Here is a 16,492-nt window from a genome sequence, read left to right as displayed (position 1 = left end):
AGAGAACCAGAAATATCACACAGCACACACCAAATTTTAAATACTTCTATAGTATTTCTAAAAAATTGACTTAATAGTGTTTAAAAACCCTCTAGGGTCATAAGCATAGCTGTTAATTTGAAAAACCTGAATACATTGCTCCATTATACCTAAAGGTCAAAGCATTTCATCTTCAATTTAATGTGTTAGACTTTACCGTAAGACAACGTGGTGGGGGGCAAAGATAGAAAGAGAAGATTCTGGTAATTTTGGTCTCTTTACTCTCTACCACCTGCTAGATACAACACTCCAAATCTTTTTCCTTCAACTAATTTTTTTTTCTCCCTTAGATTTCCTTTCCAAAAAAGTAGCAGGGGAAAAAAGACTATAGGAGAATTGAGGGATTATATAAAGAGAAGCACATTAATTACAATTAAAAGAAAATTCTACTTTAATATCTGACTTAAAAATATCAGGATGCTGAAGGTCTAGGTTCTGTGAAAAATAAAAAGATCCTTTCAAACTTTGAAAGCTAAGACTTAACAGCTTTTAGAACTATCTCTAGTTGATTTTGATAGCTAAGAGGCTGCTGAAAGGAAATATGAAGCTAACTATAATATTTAGTCTTCAAATCACACAGGGTAAGTCGGCAGATTCCTGGAGCTCATGACAAAGTGTTTCTCAGAGCAGAGGTTGAGATGTCTAGGAAGCAATAGAAAGGTATGGTTCTACAGAAACCTCATTTTAATGTTCTAAGTTACTGTTTTATAGGGAGAACAATATATACCTGCAACAAATTCTTGTACTCGACTTCATTCCTTTCTGTTATCTTTCTCTCTTCATAATCTTTCTGCCTCTGATTCTGATACCACCTCCATTCCTCAGAGTATGGACATTTCTTTTATGAAGGGATTAACTTGCCATTCCAGTGCAGGAGTCAGCAAACATACTGAAGCCAAATCTGACATCAGCCAAATCTGACCCACCACTTGTTTTTGCATGGCCTTGAGTTAAGAATGAGTTAGACATTTTAAGTGTCTAAAAAAATCAAAAAAGATTAATATTTTCTTGCCTGTGAAAATTGTAGGATATTCAAATCTGTGTCCACAAAGTTTTATTGGAACCCAGCCATGATCATTCCCTTAGGTATTGTCTATGGCTGCTTTTGCACTACAGTGGCAAAGTTGAGTAGTTGCTGCAGTCTGTATGGTCTGCATCCCTACAATATTTATTATCTGGCTCTTTGCACAGAAAATAAATTGTTAACTACTACAGGAGTCAAAACAGAAGACACTACAGTTTCCATTACCTCTCTTCAACAACACTGCCTTCAGATTGCAATGATTTCAGGAAATGGTAACAACAGTCTTCCACTAATAATTTATGATGAAAATCTTGCAGTCTCTTTCTTTCTCTCTCTCTCTTTCTCTCTCATTTTATTGGGGACATGGTCTTGCTGTGTCACCTAGGCTGAAGTGCAGTGATGCAATCATAGCTCACGGCAGTCTTGAATTCCTGGGCTCAAGCAATACTCCTGCCTTGGATTCCTAAAGTGCTGAGATTATAGGTGTGAGCCACCATGCCCACCTCTTTCTCTTTATTAGAATTTTTTAAACAATGTGCCTCCAGTGGGTTATAGTCTGTCCAGATTCACCCAAAGGAAGGAGGGGATCAACAAAACAATCATTTTTCCTTTAGCATGCTATGCTTTTAAAACGTTGAGAAACACTTAACACATATTATTTTCCTGCTCCCCCAAAAAACTCTTACAGGTTTAAATATGAATTTACAACCCTTATTTGTAATTCTGAAATCCAAAAAGCTTTTCCCTGAACTTCTTTTAGGTTAGAATCTGACTTGAACTGATTTGAGCTATTTATTATCTTAATTCATCCCATTTAAGGATGAGTATTTCTGCAGCAGATTTTAATGTGCTTGATGAAGGGATTAAGACATAGTGTCCCAGACTCTGTTAGGGATGGTATGTGATATGAATTACATGAATAATATTACCATCCTAAATTCTGAAAAAAGTCTGATTCCTATTCACATATTGTCTCAAGGGTTTCAGATCAAGGACAGTCCTCTCAAAATTATCATGACCATGCAGAATTCTTTCTTCCCATCCATACCGTGCCTATGCCAGTAAATGACATACCACTCACCCAGTTGTGCTAATTGCAAAATATACCTGGAACAACTTCCTGCCAGCTCTGTTATTATCACACTATCCCAAGTTCTGATCATTTCTGCTGTGTTATTTCAGTATCTTAAAGACTATTGATCTTTCCAGCCTTGGTTTCTCCATAGTGAGTTCTCCATAGATAGTAAAAGTGATCTTTGTAAAAAGTGTATCTTTCATGTCACAATCCTGAGCAAAGCCTTCCAGTTACTTTGCATTACACTTAAACTGCAAGCTTCTTCATGTGGCTTGCAAAGCCCCAGGAGATTCCCCATGACCTGGCTTGTGCCTACGGACCTCACCTTGTACCATGTTACCTTTCCTTACAAGCTAAGGCATCACAGCCCTCATGCTCATTTCTGTCTCAAGGATTTGGAACTGCTGTATATCCGCTTTGAACTTTCTTCCTCTAGTTTTCACATGACACCTGTCACTAACATCATAATTCTGTTCAAGCATATCACCTAAATGAGGCCTTCTGTGACTAGCTTATATAAATAATATCTCCCTTAAGGCCGCTGTTATTCTGCACTCTGACACTTAAGTTTATTTTCTTGAGTCCAATGGTTATCTCCTCCTTTAGAATCTTATCACTTCGGGCTTAGCCTGACACAGTAGCCTTTTAACAATAAAACAGAGCTGCAGATGAAACACTAGCTTAGAAGGCAGGAGACCTGGGTTTTACTGAAGCTACATCACACAAGCTCTGTGACTTCTCTTGACTTCAATTTCTTCATCCCTAAATGAAAAATCTTAAACTGCAATTTTTGAGGTCTTTAATAATCCTCAAATTCTAAGGTAATTTTCTACCTCTATTCTTTTTCTACTCTAGTCCAATATGTAATAGCTGTCAAATTAAACTTTAGAAAGTTCTCTTTTAACCATTTTATTTTCCATGATTCTCCACTGGCTGTATGTTAAAGTATAAAATATCCTCCTTAGTTTATTTTAAAGTATGTTCTCAGATCAAGTGCTCGCCTTTTCAAGTTGAATTTCTCACCACTCCTATATAAAGACGTTCTAGCTCTCAAATTGTTCTACACACAAAAATGTTTTGTTTTGTTTTCATAAAATTCCTTTTGCTAACAATGTCTATATCCTGTCTAGCCATCAGAATCTTGCTCACCCTTGAAGGCCCAGCTAATATTCCACCCTTTTATGAAATGTTATAAACACCAAAGCCACCACTTAAAAATGAAGCAATGGGTTGTAGCTAATAAGCAAATGAAGTAGACAAAATGGAGCAATAAAATAATTTTTAAACCAAAAGGAAACAAAGAAGAGAGAGAACAAAAAGAATATACTTGGTAGAAAGGTAAATTTAAACCAAGAAGATCGTTAACAACACTAAATATATAGTTTAAACATACTAAGTAAAAAGTAAAAATTGTCAGAATGGATTGAAAAACAAGACCCGACTACCAGTTACTTACAACAAACTTGCCTTTATTTATGTATTTATTTATTGAGACGGTATTGCTGTGTCACTCAGGCTTGAGTGCAGTGGTGCAATCTCAGCTCACTGAAACCTCCGCCTCCAAGGTTCAAGCGACTCTTCTGCCTTAGCCTCCTGAGTGCTGGGACTAAAGGCGTGCACCACCATGCCTGGCTAACTTTTGTATTTTTACTAGAGATGGGGTTTCACCCTGTTGGCCAGGCTGGTCTCAAACTCCTACACTTAAGTGATCCACCTCCCTTTGCCTCCCAAAGTGCTGGGATTATAAGCATGAGCCACTGCACCAGTCCAAAAACTCACTTTAAATATAAAGACACAAATAGTAGAAAAAGAAGAGGAAATATAGGAAATATATGCTATATGACTACGAAACAAAGTAAAGCTGAAGTGACTATATTAGTATTAGTCAAGACATATGTCAGAATACGGAATGGGGCAAAGATAGTCATTTTGTAATGGTAAAATGATTAATTTATTCAGATAACAATCTATAGTCTCTGTACCTAACAACTGAATTTTGAAATGCATGAAGTCATACCTAACAGAATTCAAAATGAAATAGACAAATCCACAATTACAATCAGGAATTTAAGAACTCTCTCAATTGCTATAAGAAGTAGACAGAAATCAAGTATAAAGAATGCTTGAACAACGCTGTCAACCAACCAGAACTAACTGGTGTTTATAAAACACGACACCCAACAATAGAAGAATTTTTCAAGTACTCATGGAGCATTTACTGAGATTGTTCATATTCTGGGTCATGAAGTAGGTCTCAATACATTTAAGAGGAGTCAGATTATACAAAGTATGTTCTGTGACCATAATGTTATGAAATTAGAAATCAATAAGAGACAGATATTTAGAAAATTCCTAAATATTTGGAAACTATATAAAGCACTTCTAAATAACCCATTGGTCAAAGAAAAAGCTAGAAGATATTTTGAACGAAATGAAAATGAAAACAACATGTCAGAATTGGTGGGATGCAGTTAAAGCAGTACTCAGAAGAAAAGAATTGTCTAAAGCCAATTACCTAAATTTCACTTTTTGAAACTAGAAAAAGAAGAGGAAATTAAACTCCAAATAAGCAGAAGAAATAAAATTTTAAAAAATAAGAGATGAAGTAAAGGAAACAGTAAACAGAAAAGACAATGGAAAATCAATGAGATCTAATGTTGCTTTACTGAGGTGATCAATAAAATTATTTATCATGAAAAATAACCAATCAGGAAGAAAGACAAAAGCCACAAATTACCAATATCAAGAATGAGAAAGGTAAGATATATAACTGTAGATATTAAAGAATAATAGGAGGATATTATTAACAAAACTTTATGCCAATAAATTTACAAACTTGTATGGAATGAACAGATTGCCTTAAAGTCACACTAACAAAGTTCCTTCAGGATGAAATATGTAACCCAAGTAGCCCTATATCTATCTTTAAAAATTAATCTTCTAGATCCATACCTTCAAAATAAATAAATAAAATAGAAGCCTGGCACAAATGGCTTTACTTTTGGGTTCTGCCAAGGAAGGAAGAAATAATACCCATTCTATACAAATGCCTCTGGAAAATAAGAGAGATAAATACTTCCAACCCAATTCTATGTGCCTACATTATGCTAATATCAAAAACGAAGAAATTTATCACAGGAAAGCAAGCTACATTCCCATGTTCCTCAGGAACATAGACATAAAAAGAATTTAAAATCTTAGCAAATGGAATCCTACAGGATACATAAGGGATAATAAATGACTAAATGGGGTTTATCTCAGGAATATAAGTGACTTGAAAATCAATTAATGCAGTTAACTACACTAAATAGTAAAAAAGCAAAACTGTATGATAATCTTAAGAGAATCAGAAAAAGCATTTGACAAAATCAATATCCATTTCTGATTTAAAAAACAGCAACAAAATCTTTCAGCAAACCAGGAATAGAAAGAGACTTCTTCCACCTAATAGTGGACATCCATCATACATGATGAATGAATGACTACTCTTCCCCCTAAATTAGGAACAAGGCCAGTGTATCACTCTCATCACTTCTATTCAATATTGTACTCTTCACTCTAGCCAGTTCAGCCTAAGAAAAGAAACAAAAGACATCCAGATGGGAAAAGAAGTAAAAAGTGCCTTCATTCACATATGACATGGGAAATACGTGACTTGATGAGGCCAGATGATGGTCTGTGGTAGGTCATATTTTCCAAAGTGACTAAAAATACCTCCTATGATATATGCTTTCCTACAAGGCGATCCTGGCACTTTTCTCATCAAAAGGTGGAATCTATGTCCCCTTCCATTATAGCTAGATGAGCTCATACCTAAAAGATTGTAGCAGAAATGATGCTTCTTGACTTTCAAGGCTAGATTAGAAAAGGTGATACAGCTTTCACCTAGGTTCCTAGAGCAATTGTGCTTAGAGCCCTGAGCTACCTTGTTGGAATTTCAGTTACTCTGAGATTGCCATACTGGAAAGCATCAGGTAGATGTTCCTGTTGACGGTCCAGTTGATCTTCCAGCTTACCGCCAGTGTCAGCTGTCATGTGAATTGGCCATTTATTTCCAGGCCAGTTCAGCCTTTCAGATGACTGAAGTTCCAACGAACATTTGGCTCCAATAGCATGCAAGAATCTAAGCAAGCACTGTCTAGCTGAGTTTTTCCTGAATTTAAGATAAAATTGAAAGCAAAATGAAATCATTGTTTTAAGCTGCTAATTTTGGGTAATTTGTTGGTAGCAATATAAATCGCAACGCTTCTGTCTAGAATACATGGAGTCAGATGACTTTTCTTTTTAGTACATTATTCTATGCACTGATAAAATTCTTAGAATAAAAGCAGGCTGTCTTTTCATTTTTTATTATACTTCAAGCTTTGGGACACATGTGCAGAACGTGCAGGTTTGTTACATAGGTATACACTTCCCATGGTAGTTTGCTGCACCCATCAACCCATCATCTACATTAGGTATTTCTCTAATGCTATCCCTACCCTAGCCCCCCACCCCCCGACAGGCCCCAGTGTGTGATGTTTCCCTCCCTGTGTCCATGTGTTCTCATTGCATTCAACTCCCACTTATGAGTGAGAACATGCAGTGTTTGGTTTTTTGTTCCTGTCTTAGTTTTCTGAGAATGATGGTTTCCAGCTTCATCCATGTTCCTGCAAAGGACATGAACTCATCCTTTTTATGGCTGCCTGGTATTCCATGGTGTATATGTCCCACATTTTCTTATCCAGTCTATCATTGATGGGCATTTGGGTTAGTTTCAAGTCTTTGCTATTGTAAATAGTGCTGCAATAAACATATGTGTGCATCTGTCTTTATACACGATTTATAATCCTTTGGGTATATTCCCAGTAATGGGATTGCTGGATCAAATGATATTTCTGGCTCTAGTTCCTTGAGGAATCACCACACTGTTTTCCACAATGGTTGAACTAATTTACACTCCCACCAACAGTGTAAAAGCTTTCCTATTTCTGCACATCCTCTCCAGCATCTGTTGTTTCCTGACTTTTTGATGATCAACATTCTAACTGGTATGAGATAGTATCTCATTGTGGTTTTGGTTTGCATTTCTCCAATGATCAGTGATGATGAGCTTTTTTTTTCCATATGTTTGTTGGCTGCATAAATGTCTTCTTTTGAAAAGTGTCTGTTCATATTTTTTGCCCCATATTGATGGGGTTGTTTTTTTCTTGTAAATTTGTTTGAGTTCCTTGTAGATTCTGGATATTAGCCCTTTGTCAGATGGATAGATTACAAAAATTTTCTCCCATTCTGGAGGTTGCCTGTTCACTCGATATTAGAATCTTTTACTGTGCAGAACCTCTTTGGTTGAATTAGATCCCATTTGTCGATTTTGGCTTTTGTTGCCATTGCTTTTGATGTTTTAGTCATGAAGTCTTGGGGATATAACCATCAATCCCAAGAAATACAAACTACCACGGAAGAATACTATAAATACCTCTACACAAATAAACTAGAAAATCTAGAAGAAATGGATAAATTCCTGGACATACACCACTCCCAAGACTAAACCAGGAAGAAGTCAAATCCCTGAATAGATCAATAACAAGTTCTGAAATTAAGGCAGTAATTAATAGCCTACCAACCAAAAAAAAAAGTGCAGGCCCAGACAGATTCACAGCCGAATTCTACCAGAGGTACAAGGAGGAGCTGGTACCATTCCTTCTGAAAGTATTCCAAAGTATCAGAAAAGAGGAACTCCTCTCTAACTCATTTTATGAGGCCAGCATCATCCTGATACCAAAACCTGGCAGAGACACAACAAAAAAAGAAAACTTCAGGCCAATATCCCTGGTGAAAATCAATCTGAAATCCTTAATAAAATACTGGCATACCGAATCCAGCAGCATATTAAAAAGCTTATCCACCATGATCAGTTTGGCTTCATCCCTGGGATGCAAGGCTGGTTCAACATACGCAAATCAATAAATGTAATCCGCCACATAAACAGAACCAATGACAAAAACCATGTGATCATCTCAATAGATGCAGAAAAAGCCTTTGATAAAATTCAACACCCCTTCATGCTAAAAACTCTCAATAAACTAGATATTGATGAAATGTATCTCGAAATAATAAGAGCTATTTATGACAAACCCACAGCCAATATCATACTGAATGGGCAAAGCTGGAAAGCATTCCCTTTGAAAACCAGCACAAGACAAGGATGCCCTCTCTCACCACTCCTATTCAACATAGTATCAGAAGATCAGGCCAGGGCAATCAGGCAAGAGAAAGAAATAAAGGTATTCAAATAGGAAGAGAGAAAGTCAAATTGCCTCTGTTTGCAGATGACATGATTATATATTTAGACAACCCCATTGTCTCAGCCCAAAATCTCCTTAAACTACAAGCAACTTCAGCAATGTCTCAGGATACAAAATCAATGTGCAAAAATTACAAGCATTTCTATACACCAATAATAGACAGAGAGCCAAATCATGAGTGAACTCCCATTCACAATTGCTACAAAGAGAATAAAATACCTAGGAATCCAACTTACAAGGGATGTGAAGGGCCTCTTCAAAGAGAACTACAAACCACCGCTCAAGGAAATAAGAGAGGACACAAACAAATGAAAAAACATTCCATGCTCATGGATAGGAAGAATCAACACTGTGGAAATACTGCCCAAAGTAATTTATAGACTCAATGCTATCCCCATCAAGCTACCATTGACTTTCTTCACAGAATTAGAAAAAACTACTTTAAATTTCATATGGAACAAAAAAAGAGCCAATATAGCCAAGACAAAACTAAGCAAAAATAACAATGCTGAAGGCATCATGCTTCCTGACTTCAAACTATAAAACAAGGCTACAGTAACCAAAACAGTATGGTACTGGTACCAAAACAGATATATTGACCAATGAGACAGAACAGAGGCCTCAGAAATAATGCCACACATCTACAACCATTGGATCTTTGACAAACCTGACAAATACAAGCAATGGGTAAAAGATTCCCTATTTAATAAATGGTATTGGGAAAACCAGCTAGCCATATGCAGTAAATTGAAACTGGACCCCTTCCTTACACCTTGTACAAAAATTAACTCAAGGTGGGTTAAAGACTTAAACGTGAGACCTAAAAGCATAAAAACTCTAGAATGAAACCTAGGCAATACCATTCAAGACATAGGCATGGGCGAAGACTTCATGTCTTTTCATTTTTAAAAGTACATAGGAGCAACATGAAATACTGTAAAGAGACAGCCACATAGACCCTCTAGTTTATAGTCCAGCTGAGCCTTCAGACAACATCCAGCATCAGTTGCCATGTAAGATAATAGCCATTTTTGACTTCCATGAGAGTCAATCTTTCAACTTTCCAAGTTCTTACTGTGGCAACATGAATGAAGATATATCATTTAACCTCAGGAAATTTCAGTTATTTTAATTACTAAGATGAGTACTCTGGTATTTTCTTTCTTATTGGGACATATATAGCCCATATAGGAAGGGCTAAAGAAAGAATGCATATGATAAACATTCCAAATTTGATGCAATGAAGAAATATTACTTGTCTTCTCATAGCCTAGTCTATTTTTAATATCTTTTGATTACTTTACAACTGCATTTCTCAGTTGAGAAATCAGAGTAGTGAAGTGGGTTAGGTAAATCGTCCATTTGTTTTACAAATAATGATTAAACAGTTATATCAGATATCATGAAAAGCCCTAGGAATACATTAGTGAACTCAAATAACATTATATCTTCCTTTATAAAGTTTACAATTTAGTGGAGAAAATACACTTGTAAACTGAAAAATTTAATATACTATGATAATTAAGGAAATATTAGGCTACCGTGTGAATACAGACAAAGCACCCGTAAAAGAAAGCATGACCAGAGAAGCTTCCTAAAAGAATTAATAACTAAAAATTTTCCAAGTGATGAGAAATAATACCATACAAGGTAAACAAAGACAAGAGAGAAAAAAATAGCCAGGCAGTGAGATGATCAAATCAGTTTTGATTGGTCATTTGTATTGATTGTATTTGTACTGATTGCAATAGAGAGATGGATAGTTGAAACATCATTAGAGAAAAAGAGAAAAAATTAGATCTCCAGTCTCAACCCCAAACCTCCTGAACTGTAATACCTGGGGTGGAGTCAGCTGATGTAGTTAGTTTTGTAATCTACTGCTTGGGAAAACATTGGAAATGACCTTTTTTTTTTTTTTATTCTTTTACTTCAAGTTCTGGGATACATGTGCTGAATGTGCAGGTTTGTTACATAGGTATACATGTGCCATGGTGGTTTGCTTCTCCTAACAAACCATCATCTAGATTTTAAGCCCCACATGTATTAGGTATTTGTCCTAATGCTGTCCCTCCCCTTTCCCCCAACAGGGGCCCTGACAGGCCCTGGTGTGTGATGTTCCCTTCCCTGTGTCCATGTGTTCTCATTGTTCAACTCCCACTTATGAGTGAGAATATGCAGTGATGGGTTTCTGTTCCTATCTTAGTTTGTTGAGAATGATTGTTTCCAGCTTCATCCATGTCCCTGTAAAGAAGGGACATGAACTCATTCTTTTTTATGGCTGCATCGTATTCCATGGCATACATGTGCCACATTTTCTTTATCCGGTCTATCACTGATGGGCATTTGGGTTGGTTCCATGTCTTTGCTATTGTAAATAGTGCTGCAATAAAGATATGTTTTGCATGCGTCTTTATAGTAGAATGATTTATATTCCTTTGGGTATACACCCAGTAATGGGATTGCTGGGTCAAATGGTATTTCTGATTCTAGATCCTTGAGAAATCGCCACACTGGGAAATGACCATTTTCTTTGTTTGTTGGTATATGTTTGATGAAATGGAGAAATTACCAATCTATTTATAATCATGTACTGCTTTGCTATGTCCAATTACAGTTTTAGAATCTTTAGGGCTTTCTTCGCACTTCTAGGACAATTTCTCCCAAGGAATTTATGACGTTGAAGGCCTATTTAATATTTTCCAGAAAAGAAACTTGTCTTACTGATTTTAAGAAGACAAAAAGTATTTTTTAAAACCAATAAAACACATTTATAATTATTGTAGAGAGGATGTGAAAGATTTTTTTCACTCAGTATAATGCCCTTGAGATCCACCAAAGTTTTTGTGTGCATAATAATTTGTTCCTTTTTATGCTAAATGGCATTTCATTATATAGATATACCATCCTTTGTTTATCCATTTACCCATTGAGGGATATTTGGGCTCTTTTCATTTTTTGCCTATTACAAATAATGTTTCTATGAACATTTGTAAACAGGTTTTTGTGTGGTCCTGAGTTTTTACCTCTCTAAGATAAATACCCAAGAACATGATCACTGAGTCTTATAGGAAGAATTTAACTTTCTAAGAATTTGCCAACCTTTTCCAGAGTAGCTGTACTATCTTACATTCCTGCCAGCATGTATGAGAGACATGGCTGCTTCACATCCTTGTCCATATCTTCGCTTAATGAAGAGGAACATTCCCTGGAAATGGTGGCTCAGCGAATGGCTAATTCTTTCCAGTTCATCAGTCAGATGGTCATTCTACCTCTCACTTAATAAAAAGGTAAGAGCCACTGCTTCTTCTCCAAGTCCGTTTCTGTTCAAATATATTGCCTATATTTCTTAGAAGTACTGAGTGGGAGACCCATACTTTATTGCGTTATGTTAAAAAAACACTAAGGGGGATAAAAATCTATTATTTTGCCTCTAAATAAAAACAAAAGATTTTTTAAGTGATGTGGAAAGACAGAACACACATTCTGAATTGTTCAAAACAATAAAGATGGAATTAAAAACAAAATAAGTCACCTACTGGTGAAAGGCACAGAATTTGTACCGTATAGGTAAAGATGCTGCCCAGCATACCGAGGAAAGCTCCCTCTCTAACAATAGGTAAGTTTGAAAAAAAAAAATCACCTCCTCCATTTAATCACGCAGGAAATTATGGCTTGAGCATCAAAGAAAGATTCCCTACTTGGTTAATATTGAGCTTCAGATTCCATGTTAGAAAAACCCATACCAAGTTGTCTTTGCAGAGTCAAGGGTCAATGAGAGTAATTTACAGGCATTTTTAACTGTGAAAAAGTAGAAACAATCTAAATGTAACATAAAAAAAGTGTTACTATGTTGATTGGGAATACACAGATTTATAATTTAATTTGGAAAAGAAATAGCATTTTAAAATAATGAGCCTTCCAATTTAAGCAATAATAGGCCTTGTTGCTCCTATTTTAAAAATTTGAAATTATGTAATATTTGAAAAAATGTAATTATGTTAATTACATATTTATTAAATATAATATATGAATTCTTACTGTAAAGTATAAGATCTATACACATTCAATGAAAGCACCATTGAATCCCATGCTGTTCTAGTCTCTTCCTTAGAGATAAACACTGTTATCCGAATGGAATGTATCATCTCAAAACTCTGCCTATATGTCCACCTATGTATATCTTCATACGTATCAATATTCAGTTTTGTTTTTGATAAGTGGGATTATAGCTTGCACATTGTTTTGTAATTTGACTTTTTAACTTAATACATCTTGAAGAGCATTCCATGGGTGAATGCACAGGCTATATAACACACCGAATTATTTTTAACTGCTTCATATTTTATAACATAGATGCAGCGTGATACTTTTATTTAGGTCACCATTCTCATATTGATACAATTTCTTCCCTTCATTTTTGTTGTTTTTGTTTGTTTATGGCTCTTAACAAATAATAGTACCATTAACAGAGATGGCCCAGAGCTGGATTTAGATTTTTGCCCTCCATGAAAGTCTTTGTCTTTTCATTGTTGTAGCCGATATGTTTTATTTTAGTACCTTATCTTGGGTTTTCTATTTATAATGCTTCTTGATATCGTCTGTATTTTGCCAATAAAGATCATGCTTCTTTTATTTTTCCCTAGCAAAAAGTATGCATCCTTTTTTCTAGCAGTTCTATAACCACAAGCTTAAAACTGTATTCTGTAATTATCACTGCAAATAAAATATCTTCATCCCAGTATTATTTATAATGACAAAAATAATTGTGACACCTTACATTTTCTGGAATTTGTTATATTAGATAAAACAAGAGCCTTTATTTTTATAGTTTATTAGGGAAAAGAGAAAATATCACCTCTTAATCACATTATCAAAGCAGACTTGGATTCCAAATAGGTTTGGAATTTTTTAAATTCCAAATTTTTTAAATAAGGGATTTTTTTAAGTTACATATAATCTTTGAGGACTATAAAAGCAGATGTGTTTTAAACATGAGCTCTGGCAAAGACTTCCAGTGGTAACACTGGGCTCAGTAAAGGAAATCTCATTAGAAACCTGCAAGTTGTGTGTGTGTGTGTGTGTGTGTGTGTGTGTGATTTTTGAAAGGTCTAAATAGAAACCTGCAAGTTGTGTGTGTATGTGTGTGTAGGGGGGTGATTTTTAAAGGTCTAAATTCAAATCAATACCTACTTGGTAAGAATATTTTTACTACCTGGGAAAAATAATTAATTGAAACAGTAGCTAGGCCAAAAGAGGGCAGGGGGAGATAAAATGCTACTTTTGAGTGGCAAGATTGAAAAATAAATTATAAACTGCTTTATGATTGGAGGAACTAATGAATAATAAACAAATACTAAAGAATAGGTTTTCTCAGGTATCGAAAACACTGCTAATTCATATTTTGATTTCCTGGATTCAAATGAGAAGTGAGACGGTGGCTGAGACTTGAAACTTGAAAAGTGAGAAGAGATTTTAGGTCAATATCTGTGATGGGAAGATTCTCAGCAACACAGGGCCAAGCCTAGGATGCCAGTCCTATGTTGGAATTGGGTAATGAAATTTCAGAAGCGATATCTATGTGCATTCTAGATTTTCCTTTTTGTGTTGTTGTTCCTTTATGATACTACCACATCCTTAGTAAGGGAAATAAAGAAATTGATTATATCCCGGTTTTGAAATAAATCAAACCACAAAAATCTGGGGTGGTATGTAGATGTGGTATAGAGATGGCATAAGATGTGTAGAGAAACAGGAGTTATAGTTCACAGGGAAAAATATAATAAAACAGATCCTTCAGATATTAAGGTGTATTTAGGAGAGCATTGTCTTTTCTTCCAAGCTATTTGGATTAGGTCTCCAACAATAATTATTTGAGCTTTAAATGGAAGGGTAGCCTTAGTGCTCAGAGGCCTTTGGAGTTACTGAGTATCTTCAGGCTGGCTGAATTGCAGTTTTAAAAATTCTTTTAGAAAATCTATAGATAGTTTTCTGAGTCCTATACGTAGCAGTATATGTTTATGTTGACTTCACATACTAATCTCAACTTGACTGGGTGTAAGAATCTTGGACCATGGCCTATCTATCCCCTCAAAACTATCTATACATTTTCCTCTTGTTTTCCTGCATTTATTATTGAAGATAAAAAATCTGAATCTAATTGGATTTTGCTTCCATTAAAGATAATCTGTTTTCCTCTGATTTGATGCTTATGTAATTCTTTATTCCTGAGATATAAAATATCACCAGTTTATTTCAGATGCTAATCTATTTTACTAACTCTTCCTATAATTTGACACATTTAAAAAAATAATGTAGGGTTTTTTTCTTCTGTTTAGAATATTTTAGATTATTGTTAGAGTCTAAGTGTTCTGGTCTCTTTTGAATAAATACATCATAAATATACTAGGTTTCGATTCTCTTTCCTCTGTATCAGTTTTCCTCTCTCTTACTGTTTCAAACTTGCATCATTTTATTTCTTTGCATCTGCAGATAGCACGTTGAGTTTGTTCACATTATTGATTTGTATTGTCTGGCTTGTAGATTTTCTTTAACAATTTTAAGGTAGTTGCTGATTATGTACGTTACATAATTTTAGCTCCTCAAAGTATTTTCAAAATATTTTAGTTCCATTTTAAAATTATATCCAATATATCTGTTTTCATCTCAGTCTTGTATAAATGAACATATAAGAGATAACAAATGACAGAAAGCCCTACTCAGTTTCAAATAAAGATTCATTGACTTATTTACTCTTCCATTCAATGGGTATTTATTGGTCTTATTCAAAGATTCAACAACGTCATCAAGGGCCTGGTTTGTTTCCCGCCCTTCAATTTGCTTCATACTGTCACCTTCATTCAAAGGTTAACCATTAATATGGTTTCAATATCATCAATATTCCTATATTACATGTTCAGGGAGAGAAAAGTTGAATCTCTTTTAGAAACTTCCAGAAAGCAAAGGAACATTTTTCCTTGTGGCTCGTAGCAAACATTATCATCAATCTTACTGTCCCAAATCAGATTACATGGTCCGCCATCTAAGGCTAGATATGTAATTTGTAGGGCTAAATGCAAAATGAAAATGAAAAGCCTTTTTGCTTCAGATTTACTATTTAATGTCATTCTAAGCAAACAAAAATTTAAAAAATTAAATTGGTAACAAGTGTTTACCATTCATGTTCATTCATATTGTGTAATGCCAGCTTTAAATACAAATACAAGCACACTTAACTAGTGCAACATTACTGAAACTGCACAGTTCATAGCTAGTACTTGTATGTATGTTTCATTCTTACCATTACAGTCAAAACCTGCATAAAACCAAGTCAAATGTTTTTATTTTACGTTTTGTTGTGCTTGCATTCCACCGACATTCTCTATCTTTGGCTTACTCATAAAGGTGGGCTGAAAGGAAAAGGAGATATGGGTTATCCTGTCTTTCCCTTTCTATGCCATCATTTTCATTAAAAGTGGTTGGTTAATACAGACAAGTTACATAAGTAAGAAAGAAAATGATAGGATTCTTTGATTATGCTTTTTTTTTTACTGTAAATTTTAGAAATGTTTATTTTAGAAACACACAGAGCTAAAATGCATATTTCAGTCCAACAACCTAGAGAGAAAACATAGGGAGCTACACGTTTTTGTTTAGTCTTGTTTTTTCCTCAAAATCCATCCCTAAGAGTCAGGAGCTACTTCTTAAAACACTGCCTTCTTTCATTTGACCCAAATTCCGCTTCTGAGGGAAAGCTCAGCTTCTCAGAGCTGCCAGTGCCCTCACTCAGTCATAGATGCAAAACACTTTGTACTAACTTTGAGTCTTGCTAAACTCTCATGTGATATGGGACCACTGGAATTCTGTATATAGTTCATGAGACACTGGAAATGCTATGTGTGACCATGCAGCAAGGAATGGCAATGAACACACATATGGCACATACCGCTACTGCTCACTCATGTATTATATTGTCTCACTGAACTTCACCTACGAATTACAAATTCCAAGATAAAATAATTATGGTTCTTCAAGATGGAACAACAAAGCGTTAAACCAAGTGCAAGGCCT

The sequence above is a fragment of the Pan troglodytes genome, chromosome 15 (assembly GCF_028858775.2).
Source record: "Pan troglodytes isolate AG18354 chromosome 15, NHGRI_mPanTro3-v2.0_pri, whole genome shotgun sequence".
Taxonomy (NCBI): domain Eukaryota; kingdom Metazoa; phylum Chordata; class Mammalia; order Primates; family Hominidae; genus Pan; species Pan troglodytes.
The sequence above is the reverse complement of the archived record's forward strand: the minus strand, read 5'-3'. Positions refer to the sequence as shown.